Here is a 22,789-nt window from a genome sequence, read left to right on the forward strand (position 1 = left end):
CGAGTGGTCTAAGGCGCCAGACCCACGAGAGCTTGATCTTCAGTGATGCTGAGCCTTCTGGTCTCCTCATTGAGGCGTGGGTTCAAATCCCACTTCTGACAGTTCCCTTTTACACCCTTAAGTCTTCCTAATTTTTGCAGTGCATTCCCCAGACACACCACAATATTTACAGGAACCTGTAATAAATAAAGAGAAATCCACCAGGCTGGGCCCTCAATCACAATTCCATGTATTTCTGAAAGGGACACCTCAGGCACACCTTCCATTACATTTGCACTCCATCACAGTAACTGCCATGCTGGGTTTCGAAATAAGCAGTTGATCCCATCATTTGTTGTGAGGCTCTCCTGCCACCTTTTTGGCAGAGAAGGCACTGTCCCTGCAACAACACAGGCAGACATGTTCAACAGAGCTTCCTGGTTATGTGGGAGGAGCAGATTGCCAATGGTCCCCCCTTGCAAATTCTAATTTACATAAGGAAGACAGAGAGGTAGCTGGGAGTAGGCACTACACACGGACATTGCACTCCCTCTTGTGATTTGCAGCCAATTCTAGATTGAGGCAGGAGGAAAGGAGGAGACTCGCCCAACAATGGCCATACTGGGAAGTCAGCCACTCTGGGTCTCCCAGGTGAATGTTTCAGGCCTGTGAGCCACTCATATAAATCTCGCCTGATCGAGCCTGATCGAGCGCTGAGCGAGCGCGTTTGAATCCAAATATCAAACACCTCTTTCTCAGGCGCAAGAAATGGTGGGCCCTTCATTGCTTCTGGTGTGGAAGTCTATGGAGCAAGGGTCCAGGACTTGCAGAGGAGTACAAGTGCCAGAAAGTGCTTGCTGTTCTCATCTGTGCCTTTTTACTGCTCACTGGCCGATAGGAGATTGGCTGCCCCCTTCCTTGCTGGAGTGAAAAAACAACAACTTGAGAGAAAACATGACTTTGTTTGGCTCACTTATAGGGAGACGAGCCAAATAGCCCTGCTGTTTTCAGAAAGACGCTTCAGTAATTGTTCAAAATGTCTCCTGGCCACTCTGGCTCGTTGGTCTAGGGGTATGATTCTCGCTTTGGGTGCGAGAGGTCCCGGGTTCAAATCCCGGACGAGCCCATCCTGTGGAATTTTTCAGGCTGCTTGTCATATAGGAGCCTTTCTTCTTTTCAATGCTATAAGACGCTGTGTATGTCGAGAAGGTTCCTTACCCTGCATGCTATTTTCCACTTTTGACATGATAAAGGAGTGCAGGACTTCCTTGCAACTGCTTTTCTGGGCTGGACCAGCAGTGTAGGAACATTACATGCAAAGTGTTTTTCTAGTGTCATTTCAGGATATGGTTTCAAAATCGCCTCATGGGAAAAAAGTGGTCCTCATACCAAAGAAAGAGAGACCGGGTAAGGAGAGCCCAACTTTGAGCTTCAAGGACGTTGGCCCTTAGTCTGTGCATTCCAACCCAATACATGCCAACAAGATTCCTGAGGTAGTGTCTGTTTCTGTAGTGTAGTGGTTATCACATTCGCCTTCCACGCGAAAGGTCCCTGGTTCGAGACCGGGCAGAAACAGCAGCTTGCTGTTTTTCAGAGTGTTTGCATTTACTGGTTCACTTTATAGGAAAGCTGAGATAATAGAGGCTGTCTATTCCTCACCAGCCTGACGTAGTGTGCTCCAGAGATCTCAGTGACAGCTCGAAAAGAGAAGTGACGATAGCTTGCGCCATTCGCTTGCTCGCACTTTGCTCTGTAGGGTGGGCCTACTTCATGAAAGCAAGGCATGAGAGAAGAAATGCTTCTCTTGTCCTCACCACGAGCAGACACTTAAAGCAAACAAACTGTCTGAAGGACAGAGGCTTTTTAATTTCTTGTTTGATGACGGTCATGGAAAAGACAGCAATCATATTGCAGAACAGAGCAGCATGTACTGGCTAGCTGCCACTAACCCCTGGAGCCGTGTCAGAGGTGACTCTTGTGTGGCTCGTTGGTCTAGGGGTATGATTCTCGCTTAGGGTGCGAGAGGTCCCGGGTTCAAATCCCAGACGAGCCCTTTTTAGAGGTAAACATACAAACCCTACTAAAAATGCACTATGCCTGACTATTTCTCGTTATACTGGGTGCATTGTTGCACAACATATTTCTAACCTCAGAAGAAAAATGGATCACCATGCTTTATCTGCCTACCTGCTTAGTCTCAGTGTGTCCCAGGTGATGCTTTCCCAAGCTGTACTCGCTGGCATTTAGGCATCAGATATTTGCCTGTCGATGCCTGCACAAGTGAGTTTTGAATACGTCTAATTGCAAGCATGTTGGATGATATCTCTGAGGTTTTCACACTTGTTCTGCACATTCTGAGCCGCTGCTGATACAGCAGAATAGAAGTAGGGTGAAGACTTGAGAGAAACTTTCCTCTAACAGTAGAAACCACCAAGGTAGTTTCTGTAGTGTAGTGGTCATCACGTTCGCCTAACACGCGAAAGGTCCCCGGTTCGAGACCGGGCAGAAACACTGTGCATTGGATGCTTTTTTTGTGCACACTCTAAAACCTTATTATCTCAATGCAAGTTTAAGAAGAGGTGGTCTTTGAACACAGTGAGCCGCGAGAATTTTTTTTTACCTTTGCAGACGAAACAAAGTTATCTCCATCGATCATCTGGGGGATGTTCTGGGGCCTATTTTTATTTTGTTTAAGCTATGTTGTATTGTTGGGGCCTTTACACCTGTGACATTGCTGTGAACGTTGTAAGTGGAAACGTTGGCAGGTGCAGACAGAAAAGTCAGAACTAAGCACACCCTGAGCCGTCAGGATGGCCGAGTGGTCTACGGCGCCAGACTCAAGAGAGCTTGATCTTCAGTGATGCTGAGCCTTCTGGTCTCCTCATGGAGGCGTGGGTTCAAATCCCACTTCTGACAGTTCCCTTTTACACCCTTAAGTCTTCCTAATTTTTGCAGTGCATTCCCCAGACACACCACAATATTTACAGGAACCTGTAATAAATAAAGAGAAATCCACCAGGCTGGGCCCTCAATCACAATTCCATGTATTTCTGAAAGGGACACCTCAGGCACACCTTCCATTACATTTGCACTCCATCACAGTAACTGCCATGCTGGGTTTCGAAATAAGCAGTTGATCCCATCATTTGTTGTGAGTCTCTCCTGCCACCTTTTTGGCAGAGAAGGCACTGTCCCTGCAACAACACAGGCAGACATGTTCAACAGGGCTTCCTGGTTATGTGGGAGGAGCAGATTGCCAATGGTCCCCCCTTGCAAATTCTAATTTACATAAGGAAGACAGAGAGGTAGCTGGGAGTAGGCACTACACACGGACATTGCACTCCCTCTTGTGATTTGCAGCCAATTCTAGATTGAGCCAGGAGGAAAGGAGGAGACTCGCCCAACAATGGCCATACTGGGAAGTCAGCCACTCTGGGTCTCCCAGGTGAATGTTTCAGGCCTGTGAGCCACTCATATAAATCTCGCCTGATCGAGCCTGATCGAGCGCTGAGCGAGCGCGTTTGAATCCAAATATCAAACACCTCTTTCTCAGGCGCAAGAAATGGTGGGCCCTTCATTGCTTCTGGTGTGGAAGTCTATGGAGCAAGGGTCCAGGACTTGCAGAGGAGTACAAGTGCCAGAAAGTGCTTGCTGTTCTCATCTGTGCCTTTTTACTGCTCACTGGCCGATAGGAGATTGGCTGCCCCCTTCCTTGCTGGAGTGAAAAAACAACAACTTGAGAGAAAACATGACTTTGTGTGGCTCACTTATAGGGAGACGAGCCAAATAGCCCTGCTGTTTTCAGAAAGACGCTTCAGTAATTGTTCAAAATGTCTCCTGGCCACTCTGGCTCGTTGGTCTAGGGGTATGATTCTCGCTTTGGGTGCGAGAGGTCCCGGGTTCAAATCCCGGACGAGCCCATCCTGTGGAATTTTTCAGGCTGCTTGTCATATAGGAGCCTTTCTTCTTTTCAATGCTATAAGACGCTGTGTATGTCGAGAAGGTTCCTTACCCTGCACGCTATTTTCCACTTTTGACATGATAAAGGAGTGCAGGACTTCGTTGCAACTGCTTTTCTGGGCTGGACCAGCAGTGTAGGAACATTACATGCAAAGTGTTTTTCTAGTGTCATTTCAGGATATGGTTTCAAAATCGCCTCATGGGAAAAAAGTGGTCCTCATTCCAAAGAAAGAGAGACCGGGTAAGGAGAGCCCAACTTTGAGCTTCAAGGACGTTGGCCCTTAGTCTGTGCATTCCAACCCAATACATGCCAACAAGATTCCTGAGGTAGTGTCTGTTTCTGGAGTGTAGTGGTTATCACATTCGCCTTACACGCGAAAGGTCCCTGGTTCGAGACCGGGCAGAAACAGCAGCTTGCTGTTTTTCACAGTGTTTGCATTTACTGGCTCACTTTATAGGAAAGCTGAGATAATAGAGGCTGTCTATTCCTCACCAGCCTGACGTAGTGTGCTCCAGAGATCTCAGTGACAGCTCGAAAAGAGAAGTGACGATAGCTTGCGCCATTCGCTTGCTCGCACTTTGCTCTGTAGGGTGGGCCTACTTCATGAAAGCAAGGCATGAGAGAAGAAATGCTTCTCTTGTCCTCACCACGAGCAGACACTTAAAGCAAACAAACTCTCTGAAGGACAGAGGCTTTTTAATTTCTTGTTTGATGACGGTCATGGAAAAGACAGCAATCATATTGCAGAACAGAGCAGCATGTACTGGCTAGCTGCCACTAACCCCTGGAGCCGTGTCAGAGGTGACTCTTGTGTGGCTTGTTGGTCTAGGGGTATGATTCTCGCTTAGGGTGCGAGAGGTCCCGGGTTCAAATCCCAGACGAGCCCTTTTTAGAGGTAAACATACAAACCCTACTAAAAATGCACTATGCCTGACTATTTCTCGTTATACTGGGTGCATTGTTGCACAACATATTTCTAACCTCAGAAGAAAAATGGATCACCATGCTTTATCTGCCTACCTGCTTAGTCTCAGTGTGTCCCAGGTGATGCTTTCCCAAGCTGTACTCGCTGGCATTTAGGCATCAGATATTTGCCTGTCGATGCCTGCACAAGTGAGTTTTGAATACGTCTAATTGCAAGCATGTTGGATGATATCTCTGAGGTTTTCACACTTGTTCTGCACATTCTGAGCCGCTGCTGATACAGCAGAATAGAAGTAGGGTGAAGACTTGAGATAAACTTTCCTCTAACAGTAGAAACCAGAAAGGTAGTTTCTGTAGTGTAGTGGTCATCACGTTCGCCTAACACGCGAAAGGTCCCCGGTTCGAGACCGGGCAGAAACACTGTGCATTGGATGCTTTTTTGTGCACACTCTAAAACCTTATTATCTCAATGCAAGTTTAAGAAGAGGTGGTCTTTGAACACAGTGAGCCGCGAGAATTTTTTTTTACCTTTGCAGACGAAACAAAGTTATCTCCATCGATCATCTGGGGGATGTTCTGGGGCCTATTTTTATTTTGTTTAAGCTATGTTGTATTGTTGGGGCCTTTACACCTGTGACATTGCTGTGAACGTTGTAAGTGGAAACGTTGGCAGGTGCAGACAGAAAAGTCAGAACTAAGTACACCCTGAGCCGTCAGGATGGCCGAGTGGTCTAAGGCGCCAGACCCAAGAGAGCTTGATCTTCAGTGATGCTGAGCCTTCTGGTCTCCTCATTGAGGCGTGGGTTCAAATCCCACTTCTGACAGTTCCCTTTTACACCCTTAAGTCTTCCTAATTTTTGCAGTGCATTCCCCAGACACACCACAATATTTACAGGAACCTGTAATAAATAAAGAGAAATCCACCAGGCTGGGCCCTCAATCACAATTCCATGTATTTCTGAAAGGGACACCTCAGGCACACCTTCCATTACATTTGCACTCCATCACAGTAACTGCCATGCTGGGTTTCGAAATAAGCAGTTGATCCCATCATTTGTTGTGAGGCTCTCCTGCCACCTTTTTGGCAGAGAAGGCACTGTCCCTGCAACAACACAGGCAGACATGTTCAACAGGGCTTCCTGGTTATGTGGGAGGAGCAGATTGCCAATGGTCCCCCCTTGCAAATTCTAATTTACATAAGGAAGACAGAGAGGTAGCTGGGAGTAGGCACTACACACGGACATTGCACTCCCTCTTGTGATTTGCAGCCAATTCTAGATTGAGGCAGGAGGAAAGGAGGAGACTCGCCCAACAATGGCCATACTGGGAAGTCAGCCACTCTGGGTCTCCCAGGTGAATGTTTCAGGCCTGTGAGCCACTCATATAAATCTCGCCTGATCGAGCGCTGAGCGAGCGCGTTTGAATCCAAATATCAAACACCTCTTTCTCAGGCGCAAGAAATGGTGGGCCCTTCATTGCTTCTGGTGTGGAAGTCTATGGAGCAAGGGTCCAGGACTTGCAGAGGAGTACAAGTGCCAGAAAGTGCTTGCTGTTCTCATCTGTGCCTTTTTACTGCTCACTGGCCGATAGGAGATTGGCTGCCCCCTTCCTTGCTGGAGTGAAAAAACAACAACTTGAGAGAAAACATGACTTTGTGTGGCTCACTTATAGGGAGACGAGCCAAATAGCCCTGCTGTTTTCAGAAAGACGCTTCAGTAATTGTTCAAAATGTCTCCTGGCCACTCTGGCTCGTTGGTCTAGGGGTATGATTCTCGCTTTGGGTGCGAGAGGTCCCGGGTTCAAATCCCGGACGAGCCCATCCTGTGGAATTTTTCAGGCTGCTTGTCATATAGGAGCCTTTCTTCTTTTCAATGCTATAAGACGCTGTGTATGTCGAGAAGGTTCCTTACCCTGCATGCTATTTTCCACTTTTGACATGATAAAGGAGTGCAGGACTTCCTTGCAACTGCTTTTCTGGGCTGGACCAGCAGTGTAGGAACATTACATGCAAAGTGTTTTTCTAGTGTCATTTCAGGATATGGTTTCAAAATCGCCTCATGGGAAAAAAGTGGTCCTCATTCCAAAGAAAGAGAGACCGGGTAAGGAGAGCCCAACTTTGAGCTTCAAGGACGTTGGCCCTTAGTCTGTGCATTCCAACCCAATACATGCCAACAAGATTCCTGAGGTAGTGTCTGTTTCTGTAGTGTAGTGGTTATCACATTCGCCTTCCACGCGAAAGGTCCCTGGTTCGAGACCGGGCAGAAACAGCAGCTTGCTGTTTTTCAGAGTGTTTGCATTTACTGGCTCACTTTATAGGAAAGCTGAGATAATAGAGGCTGTCTATTCCTCACCAGCCTGACGTAGTGTGCTCCAGAGATCTCAGTGACAGCTCGAAAAGAGAAGTGACGATAGCTTGCGCCATTCGCTTGCTCGCACTTTGCTCTGTAGGGTGGGCCTACTTCATGAAAGCAAGGCATGAGAGAAGAAATGCTTCTCTTGTCCTCACCACGAGCAGACACTTAAAGCAAACAAACTGTCTGAAGGACAGAGGCTTTTTAATTTCTTGTTTGATGACGGTCATGGAAAAGACAGCAATCATATTGCAGAACAGAGCAGCATGTACTGGCTAGCTGCCACTAACCCCTGGAGCCGTGTCAGAGGTGACTCTTGCGTGGCTCGTTGGTCTAGGGGTATGATTCTCGCTTAGGGTGCGAGAGGTCCCGGGTTCAAATCCCGGACGAGCCCTTTTTAGAGGTAAACATACAAACCCTACTAAAAAAGCACTATGACTATTTCTCGTTATACTGGGTGCATTGTTGCACAACATATTTCTAACCTCAGAAGAAAAATGGATCACCATGCTTTATCTGCCTACCTGCTTAGTCTCAGTGTGTCCCAGGTGATGCTTTCCCAAGCTGTACTCGCTGGCATTTAGGCATCAGATATTTGCCTGTCGATGCCTGCACAAGTGAGTTTTGAATACGTCTAATTGCAAGCATGTTGGATGATATCTCTGAGGTTTTCACACTTGTTCTGCACATTCTGAGCCGCTGCTGATACAGCAGAATAGAAGTAGGGTGAAGACTTGAGAGAAACTTTCCTCTAACAGTAGAAACACCCAAGGTAGTTTCTGTAGTGTAGTGGTCATCACGTTCGCCTAACACGCGAAAGGTCCCCGGTTCGAGACCGGGCAGAAACACTGTGCATTGGATTCTTTTTTTGTGCACACTCTAAAACCTTATTATCTCAATGCAAGTTTAAGAAGAGGTGGTCTTTGAACACAGTGAGCCGCGAGAATTTTTTTTTACCTTTGCAGACGAAACAAAGTTATCTCCATCGATCATCTGGGGGATGTTCTGGGGCCTATTTTTATTTTGTTTAAGCTATGTTGTATTGTTGGGGCCTTTACACCTGTGACATTGCTGTGAACGTTGTAAGTGGAAACGTTGGCAGGTGCAGACAGAAAAGTCAGAACTAAGCACACCCTGAGCCGTCAGGATGGCCGAGTGGTCTAAGGCGCCAGACTCAAGAGAGCTTGATCTTCAGTGATGCTGAGCCTTCTGGTCTCCTCATGGAGGCGTGGGTTCAAATCCCACTTCTGACAGTTCCCTTTTACACCCTTAAGTCTTCCTAATTTTTGCAGTGCATTCCCCAGACACACCACAATATTTACAGGAACCTGTAATAAATAAAGAGAAATCCACCAGGCTGGGCCCTCAATCACAATTCCATGTATTTCTGAAAGGGACACCTCAGGCACACCTTCCATTACATTTGCACTCCATCACAGTAACTGCCATGCTGGGTTTCGAAATAAGCAGTTGATCCCATCATTTGTTGTGAGGCTCTCCTGCCACCTTTTTGGCAGAGAAGGCACTGTCCCTGCAACAACACAGGCAGACATGTTCAACGGGGCTTCCTGGTTATGTGGGAGGAGCAGATTGCCAATGGTCCCCCCTTGCAAATTCTAATTTACATAAGGAAGACAGAGAGGTATCTGGGAGTAGGCACTACACACGGACATTGCACTCCCTCTTGTGATTTGCAGCCAATTCTAGATTGAGGCAGGAGGAAAGGAGGAGACTCGCCCAACAATGGCCATACTGGGAAGTCAGCCACTCTGGGTCTCCCAGGTGAATGTTTCAGGCCTGTGAGCCACTCATATAAATCTCGCCTGATCGAGCCTGAGCGAGCGCTGAGCGAGCGCGTTTGAATCCAAATATCAAACACCTCTTTCTCAGGCGCAAGAAATGGTGGGCCCTTCATTGCTTCTGGTGTGGAAGTCTATGGAGCAAGGGTCCAGGACTTGCAGAGGAGTGCAAGTGCCAGAAAGTGCTTGCTGTGCTCATCTGTGCCTTTTTACTGCTCACTGGCTGATAGGAGATTGGCTGCCCCCTTCCTTGCTGGAGTGAAAAAACAACAACTTGAGAGAAAACATGACTTTGTGTGGCTCACTTATAGGGAGACGAGCCAAATAGCCCTGCTGTTTTCAGAAAGACGCTACAGTAATTGTTCAAAATGTCTCCTGGCCACTCAGGCTCGTTGGTCTAGGGGTATGATTCTCGCTTTAGGTGTGAGAGGTCCCGGGTTCAAATCCCGGACGAGCCCATCCTGTGGAATTTTTCAGGCTGCTTGTCATATAGGAGCCTTTCTTCTTTTCAATGCTATAAGACGCTGTGTATGTCGAGAAGGTTCCTTACCCTGCACGCTATTTTCCACTTTTGACATGATAAAGGAGTGCAGGACTTCGTTGCAACTGCTTTTCTGGGCTGGACCAGTAGTGTAGGAACATTACATGCAAAGTGTTTTTCTAGTGTCATTTCAGGATATGGTTTCAAAATCGCCTCATGGGAAAAAAGTGGTCCTCATTCCAAAGAAAGAGAGACCGGGTAAGGAGAGCCCAACTTTGAGCTTCAAGGACGTTGGCCCTTAGTCTGTGCATTCCAACCCAATACATGCCAACAAGATTCCTGAGGTAGTGTCTGTTTCTGTAGTGTAGTGGTTATCACGTTCGCCTTACACGCGAAAGGTCCCTGGTTCGAGACCGGGCAGAAACAGCAGCTTGCTGTTTTTCACAGTGTTTGCATTTACTGGCTCACTTTATAGGAAAGCTGAGATAATAGAGGCTGTCTATTCCTCACCAGCCTGACGTAGTGTGCTCCAGAGATCTCAGTGACAGCTCGAAAAGAGAAGTGACGATAGCTTGCGCCATTCGCTTGCTCGCACTTTGCTCTGTAGGGTGGGCCTACTTCATGAAAGCAAGGCATGAGAGAAGAAATGCTTCTCTTGTCCTCACCACGAGCAGACACTTAAAGCAAACAAACTGTCTGAAGGACAGAGGCTTTTTAATTTCTTGTTTGATGACGGTCATGGAAAAGACAGCAATCATATTGCAGAACAGAGCAGCATGTACTGGCTAGCTGCCACTAACCCCTGGAGCCGTGTCAGAGATGACTCTTGTGTGGCTCGTTGGTCCAGGAGTATGATTCTCGCTTAGGGTGCGAGAGGTCCCGGGTTCAAATCCCAGACGAGCCCTTTTTAGAGGTAAACATACAAACCCTACTAAAAATGCACTATGCCTGACTATTTCTCGTTATACTGGGTGCATTGTTGCACAACATATTTCTAACCTCAGAAGAAAAATGGATCACCATGCTTTATCTGCCTACCTGCTTAGTCTCAGTGTGTCCCAAGTGATGCTTTCCCAAGCTGTACTCGCTGGCATTTAGGCATCAGATATTTGCCTGTCGATGCCTGCACAAGTGAGTTTTGAATACGTCTAATTGCAAGCATGTTGGATGATATCTCTGAGGTTTTCACACTTGTTCTGCACATTCTGAGCCGCTGCTGATACAGCAGAATAGAAGTAGGGTGAAGACTTGAGAGAAACTTTCCTCTAACAGTAGAAACCACCAAGGTAGTTTCTGTAGTGTAGTGGTCATCACGTTCGCCTAACACGCGAAAGGTCCCCGGTTCGAGACCGGGCAGAAACACTGTGCATTGGATTCTTTTTTTGTGCACACTCTAAAACCTTATTATCTCAATGCAAGTTTAAGAAGAGGTGGTCTTTGAACACAGTGAGCCGCGAGAATTTTTTTTTACCTTTGCAGACGAAACAAAGTTATCTCCATCGATCATCTGGGGGATGTTCTGGGGCCTATTTTTATTTTGTTTAAGCTATGTTGTATTGTTGGGGCCTTTACACCTGTGACATTGCTGTGAACGTTGTAAGTGGAAACGTTGGCAGGTGCAGACAGAAAAGTCAGAACTAAGCACACCCTGAGCCGTCAGGATGGCCGAGTGGTCTAAGGCGCCAGACTCAAGAGAGCTTGATCTTCAGTGATGCTGAGCCTTCTGGTCTCCTCATGGAGGCGTGGGTTCAAATCCCACTTCTGACAGTTCCCTTTTACACCCTTAAGTCTTCCTAATTTTTGCAGTGCATTCCCCAGACACACCACAATATTTACAGGAATCTGTAATAAATAAAGAGAAATCCACCAGGCTGGGCCCTCAATCACAATTCCATGTATTTCTGAAAGGGACACCTCAGGCACACCTTCCATTACATTTGCACTCCATCACAGTAACTGCCATGCTGGGTTTCGAAATAAGCAGTTGATCCCATCATTTGTTGTGAGGCTCTCCTGCCACCTTTTTGGCAGAGAAGGCACTGTCCCTGCAACAACACAGGCAGACATGTTCAACGGGGCTTCCTGGTTATGTGGGAGGAGCAGATTGCCAATGGTCCCCCCTTGCAAATTCTAATTTACATAAGGAAGACAGAGAGGTATCTGGGAGTAGGCACTACACACGGACATTGCACTCCCTCTTGTGATTTGCAGCCAATTCTAGATTGAGGCAGGAGGAAAGGAGGAGACTCGCCCAACAATGGCCATACTGGGAAGTCAGCCACTCTGGGTCTCCCAGGTGAATGTTTCAGGCCTGTGAGCCACTCATATAAATCTCGCCTGATCGAGCCTGAGCGAGCGCTGAGCGAGCGCGTTTGAATCCAAATATCAAACACCTCTTTCTCAGGCGCAAGAAATGGTGGGCCCTTCATTGCTTCTGGTGTGGAAGTCTATGGAGCAAGGGTCCAGGACTTGCAGAGGAGTGCAAGTGCCAGAAAGTGCTTGCTGTGCTCATCTGTGCCTTTTTACTGCTCACTGGCTGATAGGAGATTGGCTACCCCCTTCCTTGCTGGAGTGAAAAAACAACAACTTGAGAGAAAACATGACTTTGTGTGGCTCACTTATAGGGAGACGAGCCAAATAGCCCTGCTGTTTTCAGAAAGACGCTACAGTAATTGTTCAAAATGTCTCCTGGCCACTCAGGCTCGTTGGTCTAGGGGTATGATTCTCGCTTTAGGTGTGAGAGGTCCCGGGTTCAAATCCCGGACGAGCCCATCCTGTGGAATTTTTCAGGCTGCTTGTCATATAGGAGCCTTTCTTCTTTTCAATGCTATAAGACGCTGTGTATGTCGAGAAGGTTCCTTACCCTGCACGCTATTTTCCACTTTTGACATGATAAAGGAGTGCAGGACTTCGTTGCAACTGCTTTTCTGGGCTGGACCAGCAGTGTAGGAACATTACATGCAAAGTGTTTTTCTAGTGTCATTTCAGGATATGGTTTCAAAATCGCCTCATGGGAAAAAAGTGGTCCTCATTCCAAAGAAAGAGAGACCGGGTAAGGAGAGCCCAACTTTGAGCTTCAAGGACGTTGGCCCTTAGTCTGTGCATTCCAACCCAATACATGCCAACAAGATTCCTGAGGTAGTGTCTGTTTCTGTAGTGTAGTGGTTATCACGTTCGCCTTACACGCGAAAGGTCCCTGGTTCGAGACCGGGCAGAAACAGCAGCTTGCTATTTTTCACAGTGTTTGCATTTACTGGCTCACTTTATAGGAAAGCTGAGATAATAGAGGCTGTCTATTCCTCACCAGCCTGACGTAGTGTGCTCCAGAGATCTCAGTGACAGCTCGAAAAGAGAAGTGACGATAGCTTGCGCCATTCGCTTGCTCGCACTTTGCTCTGTAGGGTGGGCCTACTTCATGAAAGCAAGGCATGAGAGAAGAAATGCTTCTCTTGTCCTCACCACGAGCAGACACTTAAAGCAAACAAACTGTCTGAAGGACAGAGGCTTTTTAATTTCTTGTTTGATGACGGTCATGGAAAAGACAGCAATCATATTGCAGAACAGAGCAGCATGTACTGGCTAGCTGCCACTAACCCCTGGAGCCGTGTCAGAGATGACTCTTGTGTGGCTCGTTGGTCCAGGAGTATGATTCTCGCTTAGGGTGCGAGAGGTCCCGGGTTCAAATCCTAGACGAGCCCTTTTTAGAGGTAAACATACAAACCCTACTAAAAATGCACTATGCCTGACTATTTCTCGTTATACTGGGTGCATTGTTGCACAACATATTTCTAACCTCAGAAGAAAAATGGATCACCATGCTTTATCTGCCTACCTGCTTAGTCTCAGTGTGTCCCAGGTGATGCTTTCCCAAGCTGTACTCGCTGGCATTTAGGCATCAGATATTTGCCTGTCGATGCCTGCACAAGTGAGTTTTGAATACGTCTAATTGCAAGCATGTTGGGTGATATCTCTGAGGTTTTCACACTTGTTCTGCACATTCTGAGCCGCTGCTGATACAGCAGAATAGAAGTAGGGTGAAGACTTGAGAGAAACTTTCCTCTAACAGTAGAAACCACCAAGGTAGTTTCTGTAGTGTAGTGGTCATCACGTTCGCCTAACACGCGAAAGGTCCCCGGTTCGAGACCGGGCAGAAACACTGTGCATTGGATGCTTTTTTTGTGCACACTCTAAAACCTTATTATCTCAATGCAAGTTTAAGAAGAGGTGGTCTTTGAACACAGTGAGCCGCGAGAATTTTTTTTTACCTTTGCAGACGAAACAAAGTTATCTCCATCGATCATCTGGGGGATGTTCTGGGGCCTATTTTTATTTTGTTTAAGCTATGTTGTATTGTTGGGGCCTTTACACCTGTGACATTGCTGTGACTGTTGTAAGTGGAAACGTTGGCAGGTGCAGACAGAAAAGTCAGAACTAAGCACACCCTGAGCCGTCAGGATGGCCGAGTGGTCTAAGGCGCCAGACTCAAGAGAGCTTGATCTTCAGTGATGCTGAGCCTTCTGGTCTCCTCATGGAGGCGTGGGTTCAAATCCCACTTCTGACAGGTCCCTTTTACACCCTTAAGTCTTCCTAATTTTTGCAGTGCATTCCCCAGACACACCACAATATTTACAGGAACCTCTAATAAATAAAGAGAAATCCACCAGGCTGGGCCCTCAATCACAATTCCATGTATTTCTGAAAGGGACACCTCAGGCACACCTTCCATTACATTTGCACTCCATCACAGTAACTGCCATGCTGGGTTTCGAAATAAGCAGTTGATCCCATCATTTGTTGTGAGGCTCTCCTGCCACCTTTTTGGCAGAGAAGGCACTGTCCCTGCAACAACACAGGCAGACATGTTCAACAGGGCTTCCTGGTTATGTGGGAGGAGCAGATTGCCAATGGTCCCCCCTTGCAAATTCTAATTTACATAAGGAAGACAGAGAGGTAGCTGGGAGTAGGCACTACACACGGACATTGCACTCCCTCTTGTGATTTGCAGCCAATTCTAGATTGAGGCAGGAGGAAAGGAGGAGACTCGCCCAACAATGGCCATACTGGGAAGTCAGCCACTCTGGGTCTCCCAGGTGAATGTTTCAGGCCTGTGAGCCACTCATATAAATCTCGCCTGATCGAGCCTGATCGAGCGCTGAGCGAGCGCGTTTGAATCCAAATATCAAACACCTCTTTCTCAGGCGCAAGAAATGGTGGGCCCTTCATTGCTTCTGGTGTGGAAGTCTATGGAGCAAGGGTCCAGGACTTGCAGAGGAGTGCAAGTGCCAGAAAGTGCTTGCTGTTCTCATCTGTGCCTTTTTACTGCTCACTGGCTGATAGGAGATTGGCTGCCCCCTTCCTTGCTGGAGTGAAAAAACAACAACTTGAGAGAAAACATGACTTTGTGTGGCTCACTTATAGGGAGACGAGCCAAATAGCCCTGCTGTTTTCAGAAAGACGCTTCAGTAATTGTTCAAAATGTCTCCTGGCCACTCAGGCTCGTTGGTCTAGGGGTATGATTCTCGCTTTAGGTGCGAGAGGTCCTGGGTTCAAATCCCGGACGCGCCCATCCTGTGGAAGTTTTCAGGCTGCTTGTCATATAGGAGCCTTTCTTCTTTTCAATGCTATAAGACGCTGTGTATGTCGAGAAGGTTCCTTACCCTGCACGCTATTTTCCACTTTTCACATGATAAAGGAGTGCAGGACTTCGTTGCAACTGCTTTTCTGGGCTGGACCAGCAGTGTAGGAACATTACATGCAAAGTGTTTTTCTAGTGTCATTTCAGGATATGGTTTCAAAATCGCCTCATGGGAAAAAAGTGGTCCTCATTCCAAAGAAAGAGAGACCGGGTAAGGAGAGCCCAACTTTGAGCTTCAAGGACGTTGGCCCCTAGTCTGTGCATTCCAACCCAATACATGCCAACAAGATTCCTGAGGTAGTGTCTGTTTCTGTAGTGTAGTGGTTATCACGTTCGCCTTACACGCGAAAGGTCCATGGTTCGAGACCGGGCAGAAACTGCAGCTTGCTGTTTTTCACAGTGTTTGCATTTACTGGCTCACTTTATAGGAAAGCTGAGATAATAGAGGCTGTCTATTCCTCACCAGCCTGACGTAGTGTGCTCCAGAGATCTCAGTGACAGCTCGAACAGAGAAGTGACGATAGCTTGCGCCATTCGCTTGCTCGCACTTTGCTCTGTAGGGTGGGCCTACTTCATGAAAGCAAGGCATGAGAGAAGAAATGCTTCTCTTGTCCTCACCACGAGCAGACACTTAAAGCAAACAAACTGTCTGAAGGACAGAGGCTTTTTAATTTCTTGTTTGATGACGGTCATGGAAAAGACAGCAATCATATTGCAGAACAGAGCAGCATGTACTGGCTAGCTGCCACTAACCCCTGGAGCCGTGTCAGAGATGACTCTTGTGTGGCTCGTTGGTCCAGGAGTATGATTCTCGCTTAGGGTGCGAGAGGTCCCGGGTTCAAATCCCAGACGAGCCCTTTTTAGAGGTAAACATACAAACCCTACTAAAAATGCACTATGCCTGACTATTTCTCGTTATACTGGGTGCATTGTTGCACAACATATTTCTAACCTCAGAAGAAAAATGGATCACCATGCTTTATCTGCCTACCTGCTTAGTCTCAGTGTGTCCCAGGTGATGCTTTCCCAAGCTGTACTCGCTGGCATTTAGGCATCAGATATTTGCCTGTCGATGCCTGCACAAGTGAGTTTTGAATACGTCTAATTGCAAGCATGTTGGATGATATCTCTGAGGTTTTCACACTTGTTCTGCACATTCTGAGCCACTGCTGATACAGCAGAATAGAAGTAGGGTGAAGACTTGAGAGAAACTTTCCTTTAACAGTAGAAACCACTAAGGTAGTTTCTGTAGTGTAGTGGTCATCACGTTCGCCTAACACGCGAAAGGTCCCCGGTTCGAGACCGGGCAGAAACACTGTGCATTGGATGCTTTTTTTGTGCACACTCTAAAACCTTATTATCTCAATGCAAGTTTAAGAAGAGGTGGTCTTTGAACACAGTGAGCCGCGAGAATTTTTTTTTACCTTTGCAGACGAAACAAAGTTATCTCCATCGATCATCTGGGGGATGTTCTGGGGCCTATTTTTATTTTGTTTAAGCTATGTTGTATTGTTGGGGCCTTTACACCTGTGACATTGCTGTGAACGTTGTAAGTGGAAACGTTGGCAGGTGCAGACAGAAAAGTCAGAACTAAGCACACCCTGAGCCGTCAGGATGGCCGAGTGGTCTAAGGCGCCAGACTCAAGAGAGCTTGATCTTCAGTGATGCTGAGCCTTCTGGTCTCCTCATGGAGGCGTGGGTTCAAATCCCACTTCTGACAGGTCCCTTTTACACCCTTAAGTCTTCCTAATTTTTGCAGTGCATTCCCCAGACACACCACAATATTTACAGGAACCTGTAATAAATAAAGAGAAATCCACCAGGCTGGGCCCTCAATCACAATTCCATGTATTTCTGAAAGGGACACCTCAGGCACACCTTCCATTACATTTGCACTCCATCACAGTAACTGCCATGCTGGGTTTCGAAATAAGCAGTTGATCCCATCATTTGTTGTGAGGCTCTCCTGCCACCTTTTTGGCAGAGAAGGCACTGTCCCTGCAACAACACAGGCAGACATGTTCAACAGGGCTTCCTGGTTATGTGGGAGGAGCAGATTGCCAATGGTCCCCCCTTGCAAATTCTAATTTACATAAGGAAGACAGAGAGGTAGCTGGGAGTAGGCACTACACACGGACATTGCACTCCCTCTTGTGATTTGCAGCCAATTCTAGATTGAGGCAGGAGGAAAGGAGGAGACTCGCCCAACAATGGCCATACTGGGAAGTCAGCCACTCTGGGTCTCCCAGGTGAATGTTTCAGGCCTGTGAGCCACTCATATAAATCTCGCCTGATCGAGCCTGATCGAGCGCTGAGCGAGCGCGTTTGAATCCAAATATCAAACACCTCTTTCTCAGGCGCAAGAAATGGTGGGCCCTTCATTGCTTCTGGTGTGGAAGTCTATGGAGCAAGGGTCCAGGACTTGCAGAGGAGTGCAAGTGCCAGAAAGTGCTTGCTGTTCTCATCTGTGCCTTTTTACTGCTCACTGGCCGATAGGAGATTGGCTGCCCCCTTCCTTGCTGGAGTGAAAAAACAACAACTTGAGAGAAAACATGACTTTGTGTGGCTCACTTATAGGGAGACGAGCCAAATAGCCCTGCTGTTTTCAGAAAGACGCTTCAGTAATTGTTCAAAATGTCTCCTGGCCACTCAGGCTCGTTGGTCTAGGGGTATGATTCTCGCTTCGGGTGCGAGAGGTCCTGGGTTCAAATCCCGGACGCGCCCATCCTGTGGAAGTTTTCAGGCTGCTTGTCATATAGGAGCCTTTCTTCTTTTCAATGCTATAAGACGCTGTGTATGTCGAGAAGGTTCCTTACCCTGCACGCTATTTTCCACTTTTGACATGATAAAGGAGTGCAGGACTTCGTTGCAACTGCTTTTCTGGGCTGGACCAGCAGTGTAGGAATATTACATGCAAAGTGTTTTTCTAGTGTAATTTCAGGATATGGTTTCAAAATCGCCTCTTGGAAAAAAAGTGGTCCTCATTCCTGTCTTCCAAAGAAAGAGAGACCGGGTAAGGAGAGCCCAACTTTGAGCTTCAAGGACGTTGGCCCTTAGTCTGTGCATTCCAACCCAATACATGCCAACAAGATTCCTGGGGTAGTGTCTGTTTCTGTAGTGTAGTGGTTATCATGTTCGCCTTACATGCGGAAGGTCCCTGGTTTGAGACCGGGCAGAAACAGCAGCTTGCTGTTTTTCACAGTGTTTGCATTTACTGGCTCACTTTATAGGAAAGCTGAGATAATAGAGGCTGTCTATGCCTCACCAGCCTGACTTAGTGTGCTCCAGAGATCTCAGTGACAGCTCGAAAAGAGAAGTGACGATAGCTTGCGCCATTCGTTTGCTCGCACTTTGCTCTGTAGGGTGGGCCTACTTCATGAAAGCAAGGCATGAGAGCAGAAATGCTTCTCTTGTCCTCACCACGAGCAGACACTTAAAGCAAACAAACTGTCTGAAGGACAGAGGCTTTTTAATTTCTTGTTTGATGACGGTCATGGAAAAGACAGCAATCATATTGCAGAACAGAGCAGCATGTACTGGCTAGCTGCCACTAACCCCTGGAGCCGTGTCAGAGGGGACTCTTGCGTGGCTCGTTGGTCTAGGGGTATGATTCTCGCTTAGGGCGCGAGAGGTCCCGGGTTCAAATCCCGGACGAGCCCTTTTTAGAGGTAAACATACAAATCCTACTAAAAATGCACTATGCCTGACTATTTCTCGTTATACTGGGTGCATTGTTGCACAACATATTTCTAACCTCAGAAGAAAAATGGATCACCATGCTTTATCTGCCTACCTGCTTAGTCTCAGTGTGTCCCAGGTGATGCTTTCCCAAGCTGTACTCACTGGCATTTAGGCATCAGATATTTGCCTGTCGATGCCTGCACAAGTGAGTTTTGAATACGTCATCTGTTTAAAAAGAATCTAACGAGCACTGTACCACCCAGAGTTGCCTCTGCTTACCACTATGGAGATTATCCAGAGATAGATGTCACCTGTGTTAACGACAGAAGAGAAAATAAAAAATAACAAGCATAGGAAATGCAATAGGTCTCGCATTAGGAAACTTTGAGCGATTGGTATAGTAAATGACACTTTTTTTATTTATGTGTTGGTTTTGAAAATAGCAAAATTAATAGCTTTGTCAGTTACAATGTCAATAGTTTTAACTTTCGCAAATGTGACACCTATAGCATTTGTAATGCAATGTGTGTTGTATTTACGTGACTTAGATGTATTGATATTACAAATAACAATGGCTTTTAATTTTGTAATTAAGTAATACTTAAATAAAAGTTATTATAATTTATAATGGCAATACCTTAAACGTTTGTAAATAACTTTTGTGAAGATTATGTTCAGTGTATTTTATTGTGACGAAAATCCAAGAACATTGCATTTGCACCTACACACACACAGAGCCACACACACACACACACACACACACACACACCCACACACACACACACCCACCCACACACACACACACACACACACATATAGATGTGGTGGTGGTGGATCTGGGGGATATGGTGGTGGTGGTGGATGTGGTGGTGGATGTGGTGTTGGTGGATGTGGTGTTGGTGGATGCGGTGGTGGTGGGTGCGGTGGTGGTGGTGGATGCGGTGGTGGTGGATGCGGTGGTGGATGTGGTGGTGGTGGATGCGGTGGTGGTGGATGCGGTGGTGGATGTGGTGGTGGTGGATGCAGTGGTGGTGTAAGTGGTGTTGGATGTGTTGGATGTGGTGGCGGATGTGGTGGTGGATGTGGTGGTGGTGGGTGTGGAGGATGTGGTGTTGGTGGATGCGGTGGTGGTGGTGGATGTGGTGGTGGTGGATGCAGTGGTGGATGTGGTGGTGGTGGAAGTGGGGGTGGAAGTGGGGGTGGATGTGTTGGATGTGGTGGTGGATGTGGTGGTGGTGGATGTGGTGAAAGTGGTGGTGGATGTGGTGGTGGATGTGGCGGAGGATGTCATGGTGGATGTGGAGGTGATGGTGGATGTGGTGGTGGATGTGGTGGTGATGGTGGATGTGGTGGTGGATGCGGTGGATGTGGTGGTGGTGGATGCTGTGGTGGTGGAGGATGCAGTGGTGGTGGTGGATGCAGTGGTGGTGGTGGATGGGATATTGGTGGTGGTGGATGCAGTGGTGGTGGTGGATGGGGTGGTGGATGTGGTGGTGGTGGGTGTGGTGGTGGATGTGGTGGTGGATGTGGTGGTGGTGGTGGATGTTGTGGATGTGGTGGTGGTGGATGCGGTGGTGGTGGATGTGGTGGTGGTGGATGTGGATGTGGTGGATGTGATGGTGGATGTGGCGGTGGATGTCATGGTGGATGTGGAGGTGATGGTGGATGTGATGGTGGATCTGATGGTGGATGTGATGGTGGATGTTCTGGTGGATGTGGTGGTGGATGTGGTGGTGATGGTGGATGAGGTGGTGGATGCGGTGGTGGATGCGGTGGATGTGGTGGTGGTGGATGCGGTGGATGTGGTGGATGTGGCGGTGGATGTCATGATGGATGTGGAGGTGAGGGTGTATGTGGTGGTGGATGTGGTGGTGATGGTGGATGTGGTGGTGGATGCGGTGGATGTGGTGGTGGTGGATGCGGTGGTGGATGCAGTGGTGGTGGATGGGGTGGTGGTGTTGGTGGATGGGGTGGTGGATTTAGTGGTGGTGGGTGTGGTGGATGTGGTGGTGGTGGGTGTGGTTAAAGTGTTGGTGGATGTGGTGGTGGATGTGGTGGTGGATGCGGTGGTGGTGGATGCGGTGGATGTGGATGTAGTGGATGTGGTGGTGGATGTGGCGGTGGATGTCATGGTGGATGTGGAGGTGATGGTGGATGTGGTGGTGGATGTGTGGTGGATGTGGTGGATGCAGTGGATGTGGTGATGGTGGATGCGGTGGTGGTGGTGGATGCAGTGGTGGTGGTGGATGGGGTGTTGGTGGTGGATGGGGTGTTGGTGGTGGTGGATGCAGTGGTGGTGGTGGATGGGGTGGTGGATGTAGTGGTGGTGGGTGTGGTGGATGTGGTGGTGGTGGATGCAGTGGATGTGGTGGTGGTGGATGCGGTGGTGGTGGTGGATGCAGTGGTGGTGGTGGATGGGGTGTTGGTGGTGGATGGGGTGTTGGTGGTGGATGGGGTGGTGGTGGTGGATGGGGTGGTGGATGTGGTGGTGGTGGATGCAGTGGATGTGGTGGTGGTGGATGCGGTGGTGGTGGTGGATGCAGTGGTGGTGGTGGATGGGGTGTTGGTGGTGGTGGATGCAGTGGTGGTGGTGGATGGGGTGGTGGATGTATTGGTGGTGGGTGTGGTGGATGTGGTGGTGGTGGGTGTGGTGAAAGTGGTGGTGGATGTGGTGGTATATGTGGTGGTGGATGTGGTGTTGGTGGATGCGGTGGTGGTGGTGGATGTGGTGGTGGATGTGGTGGTGAATGTGGTGGTGGTGGGTGTGGTGGTGGATATGGTGGTGGATGTGGTGGTGGTGGTGGATGTGGTGGTGGTGGATGCGGTGGATGTGGATGTGGTGGATGTGGTGGTGGTGGATGCGGTGGATGTGGATGTGGTGGATGTGGTGGATGTCATGGTGGATGTGGAGGTGATGGTGGATGTGGTGGTGGATGTGGTGGTGGTGGATGCAGTGGATGTGGTGGATGCGGTGGTGGTGGTGGATGCAGTGGTGGTGGTGGATGGGGTGTTGGTGGTGGTGGATGCAGTGGTGGTGGTGGATGGGGTGGTGGTGGTGGATGGGGTGGTCGATGTAGTGGTGGTGGGTGTGGTGGATGTGGTGGATGTGGTGGTGGTGGTGGATGCAGTGGATGTGGTGGTGTTGGATGCGGTGGTGGTGGTGGATGCAGTGGTGGTGGTGGATGGGGTGTTGGTGGTGGTGGATGCAGTGGTGGTGGTGGATGGGGTGGTGGTGGTGGATGGGGTGGTGGATGTGGTGGTGGTGGATGCAGTGGATGTGGTGGTGGTGGATGCGGTGGTGGTGGTGGATGCGGTGGTGGTGGTGAATGCAGTGGTGGTGGTGGATGCAGTGGTGGTGGTGGATGCAGTGGTGGTGGTGGATGGGGTGGTGGATGTAGTGGTGGTGGATGTGGTGGTGGTGGGTGTGGTGGATGTGGTGGTGGTGGGTGTGGTGGATGTGGTGGTGGTGGGTGTGGTGGATGTGGTGGTGGTGGGTGTGGTGAAAGTGGTGGTGGATGCGGTGGTGGATGTGGTGGTGGTGGTGGATGTGGTGTTGGTGGATGCGGTGGTGGTGGTGGTGGGTGTGGTGGTGGATGTGGTGGTGGATGTGTTGGTGGTGGTGGATGTGGTGGTGGTGGATGCGGTGGATGTGGATGTGGTGGCTGAAAGAGAATTATGGCCTATAAATGAAATAGGTGGATGGTCTTGGCTAATGCCAGATCTACAAAGTAGTTCCCTTAATGTAAGCAATGAAAGGTACAAGTTATCCACACAAAAGTGTTGTAAAGAAGCAATACTCGAATGTAGTGACAAGCGCAAAAAGAGTAAATAAAGCAAGCCATTGAATTCTTAGCAAGCAAATGGCATTGGCAAAAAAATCCATACAATGATAAACTATAAGTTTCCCCAAAGCTGCTGTAATTGTTGGCGTTGCACAAAAAATGTATTTTGACAACAGACAGCTGAAGCTATCCATAG

At 48.3% G+C, this 22,789-nt stretch overlaps 27 non-coding genes across 27 annotated transcripts; all 27 read left to right on the forward strand.

Annotated features, from left to right (window-relative positions):
* Positions 1-1,033: 1,033 nt before the first annotated feature.
* TRNAP-UGG (transfer RNA proline (anticodon UGG)) lies at positions 1,034-1,105 on the forward strand. The gene has a single exon. It is a non-coding gene; the product is annotated as a tRNA-Pro (tRNA).
* Positions 1,106-1,481: 376 nt separating this feature from the next.
* Positions 1,482-1,554, forward strand: TRNAG-UCC (transfer RNA glycine (anticodon UCC)). Its single transcript has one exon. It is a non-coding gene; the product is annotated as a tRNA-Gly (tRNA).
* A 406-nt stretch (positions 1,555-1,960) lies between these two features.
* TRNAP-AGG (transfer RNA proline (anticodon AGG)) lies at positions 1,961-2,032 on the forward strand. The gene has a single exon. It is a non-coding gene; the product is annotated as a tRNA-Pro (tRNA).
* A 385-nt stretch (positions 2,033-2,417) lies between these two features.
* Positions 2,418-2,490, forward strand: TRNAV-AAC (transfer RNA valine (anticodon AAC)). Its single transcript has one exon. It is a non-coding gene; the product is annotated as a tRNA-Val (tRNA).
* Positions 2,491-2,783: 293 nt separating this feature from the next.
* TRNAL-CAA (transfer RNA leucine (anticodon CAA)) lies at positions 2,784-2,895 on the forward strand. Its single transcript has 2 exons — positions 2,784-2,821; positions 2,850-2,895. It is a non-coding gene; the product is annotated as a tRNA-Leu (tRNA).
* Positions 2,896-3,827: 932 nt separating this feature from the next.
* TRNAP-UGG (transfer RNA proline (anticodon UGG)) lies at positions 3,828-3,899 on the forward strand. The gene has a single exon. It is a non-coding gene; the product is annotated as a tRNA-Pro (tRNA).
* Positions 3,900-4,275: 376 nt separating this feature from the next.
* Positions 4,276-4,348, forward strand: TRNAV-UAC (transfer RNA valine (anticodon UAC)). Its single transcript has one exon. It is a non-coding gene; the product is annotated as a tRNA-Val (tRNA).
* Positions 4,349-4,754: 406 nt separating this feature from the next.
* TRNAP-AGG (transfer RNA proline (anticodon AGG)) lies at positions 4,755-4,826 on the forward strand. Its single transcript has one exon. It is a non-coding gene; the product is annotated as a tRNA-Pro (tRNA).
* A 385-nt stretch (positions 4,827-5,211) lies between these two features.
* On the forward strand, positions 5,212-5,284 carry TRNAV-AAC (transfer RNA valine (anticodon AAC)). Its single transcript has one exon. It is a non-coding gene; the product is annotated as a tRNA-Val (tRNA).
* Positions 5,285-5,576: 292 nt separating this feature from the next.
* Positions 5,577-5,688, forward strand: TRNAL-CAA (transfer RNA leucine (anticodon CAA)). Its single transcript has 2 exons — positions 5,577-5,614; positions 5,643-5,688. It is a non-coding gene; the product is annotated as a tRNA-Leu (tRNA).
* Positions 5,689-6,610: 922 nt separating this feature from the next.
* TRNAP-UGG (transfer RNA proline (anticodon UGG)) lies at positions 6,611-6,682 on the forward strand. The gene has a single exon. It is a non-coding gene; the product is annotated as a tRNA-Pro (tRNA).
* A 376-nt stretch (positions 6,683-7,058) lies between these two features.
* On the forward strand, positions 7,059-7,131 carry TRNAG-UCC (transfer RNA glycine (anticodon UCC)). The gene has a single exon. It is a non-coding gene; the product is annotated as a tRNA-Gly (tRNA).
* Positions 7,132-7,537: 406 nt separating this feature from the next.
* On the forward strand, positions 7,538-7,609 carry TRNAP-AGG (transfer RNA proline (anticodon AGG)). Its single transcript has one exon. It is a non-coding gene; the product is annotated as a tRNA-Pro (tRNA).
* A 381-nt stretch (positions 7,610-7,990) lies between these two features.
* TRNAV-AAC (transfer RNA valine (anticodon AAC)) lies at positions 7,991-8,063 on the forward strand. The gene has a single exon. It is a non-coding gene; the product is annotated as a tRNA-Val (tRNA).
* A 293-nt stretch (positions 8,064-8,356) lies between these two features.
* On the forward strand, positions 8,357-8,468 carry TRNAL-CAA (transfer RNA leucine (anticodon CAA)). The gene is made up of 2 exons: positions 8,357-8,394; positions 8,423-8,468. It is a non-coding gene; the product is annotated as a tRNA-Leu (tRNA).
* A 1,380-nt stretch (positions 8,469-9,848) lies between these two features.
* Positions 9,849-9,921, forward strand: TRNAV-UAC (transfer RNA valine (anticodon UAC)). Its single transcript has one exon. It is a non-coding gene; the product is annotated as a tRNA-Val (tRNA).
* An 863-nt stretch (positions 9,922-10,784) lies between these two features.
* TRNAV-AAC (transfer RNA valine (anticodon AAC)) lies at positions 10,785-10,857 on the forward strand. The gene has a single exon. It is a non-coding gene; the product is annotated as a tRNA-Val (tRNA).
* Positions 10,858-11,150: 293 nt separating this feature from the next.
* Positions 11,151-11,262, forward strand: TRNAL-CAA (transfer RNA leucine (anticodon CAA)). Its single transcript has 2 exons — positions 11,151-11,188; positions 11,217-11,262. It is a non-coding gene; the product is annotated as a tRNA-Leu (tRNA).
* A 1,380-nt stretch (positions 11,263-12,642) lies between these two features.
* Positions 12,643-12,715, forward strand: TRNAV-UAC (transfer RNA valine (anticodon UAC)). The gene has a single exon. It is a non-coding gene; the product is annotated as a tRNA-Val (tRNA).
* Positions 12,716-13,578: 863 nt separating this feature from the next.
* Positions 13,579-13,651, forward strand: TRNAV-AAC (transfer RNA valine (anticodon AAC)). Its single transcript has one exon. It is a non-coding gene; the product is annotated as a tRNA-Val (tRNA).
* A 293-nt stretch (positions 13,652-13,944) lies between these two features.
* TRNAL-CAA (transfer RNA leucine (anticodon CAA)) lies at positions 13,945-14,056 on the forward strand. The gene is made up of 2 exons: positions 13,945-13,982; positions 14,011-14,056. It is a non-coding gene; the product is annotated as a tRNA-Leu (tRNA).
* Positions 14,057-15,436: 1,380 nt separating this feature from the next.
* On the forward strand, positions 15,437-15,509 carry TRNAV-UAC (transfer RNA valine (anticodon UAC)). The gene has a single exon. It is a non-coding gene; the product is annotated as a tRNA-Val (tRNA).
* Positions 15,510-16,372: 863 nt separating this feature from the next.
* On the forward strand, positions 16,373-16,445 carry TRNAV-AAC (transfer RNA valine (anticodon AAC)). Its single transcript has one exon. It is a non-coding gene; the product is annotated as a tRNA-Val (tRNA).
* Positions 16,446-16,738: 293 nt separating this feature from the next.
* Positions 16,739-16,850, forward strand: TRNAL-CAA (transfer RNA leucine (anticodon CAA)). Its single transcript has 2 exons — positions 16,739-16,776; positions 16,805-16,850. It is a non-coding gene; the product is annotated as a tRNA-Leu (tRNA).
* A 932-nt stretch (positions 16,851-17,782) lies between these two features.
* TRNAP-CGG (transfer RNA proline (anticodon CGG)) lies at positions 17,783-17,854 on the forward strand. Its single transcript has one exon. It is a non-coding gene; the product is annotated as a tRNA-Pro (tRNA).
* A 384-nt stretch (positions 17,855-18,238) lies between these two features.
* TRNAV-UAC (transfer RNA valine (anticodon UAC)) lies at positions 18,239-18,311 on the forward strand. Its single transcript has one exon. It is a non-coding gene; the product is annotated as a tRNA-Val (tRNA).
* A 406-nt stretch (positions 18,312-18,717) lies between these two features.
* Positions 18,718-18,789, forward strand: TRNAP-AGG (transfer RNA proline (anticodon AGG)). Its single transcript has one exon. It is a non-coding gene; the product is annotated as a tRNA-Pro (tRNA).
* Positions 18,790-22,789: the final 4,000 nt, after the last annotated feature.

This window comes from Lissotriton vulgaris, chromosome 10 (genome assembly GCF_964263255.1).
Source record: "Lissotriton vulgaris chromosome 10, aLisVul1.2, whole genome shotgun sequence".
In the NCBI taxonomy this organism is placed as follows: Eukaryota; Metazoa; Chordata; class Amphibia; order Caudata; family Salamandridae; genus Lissotriton; species Lissotriton vulgaris.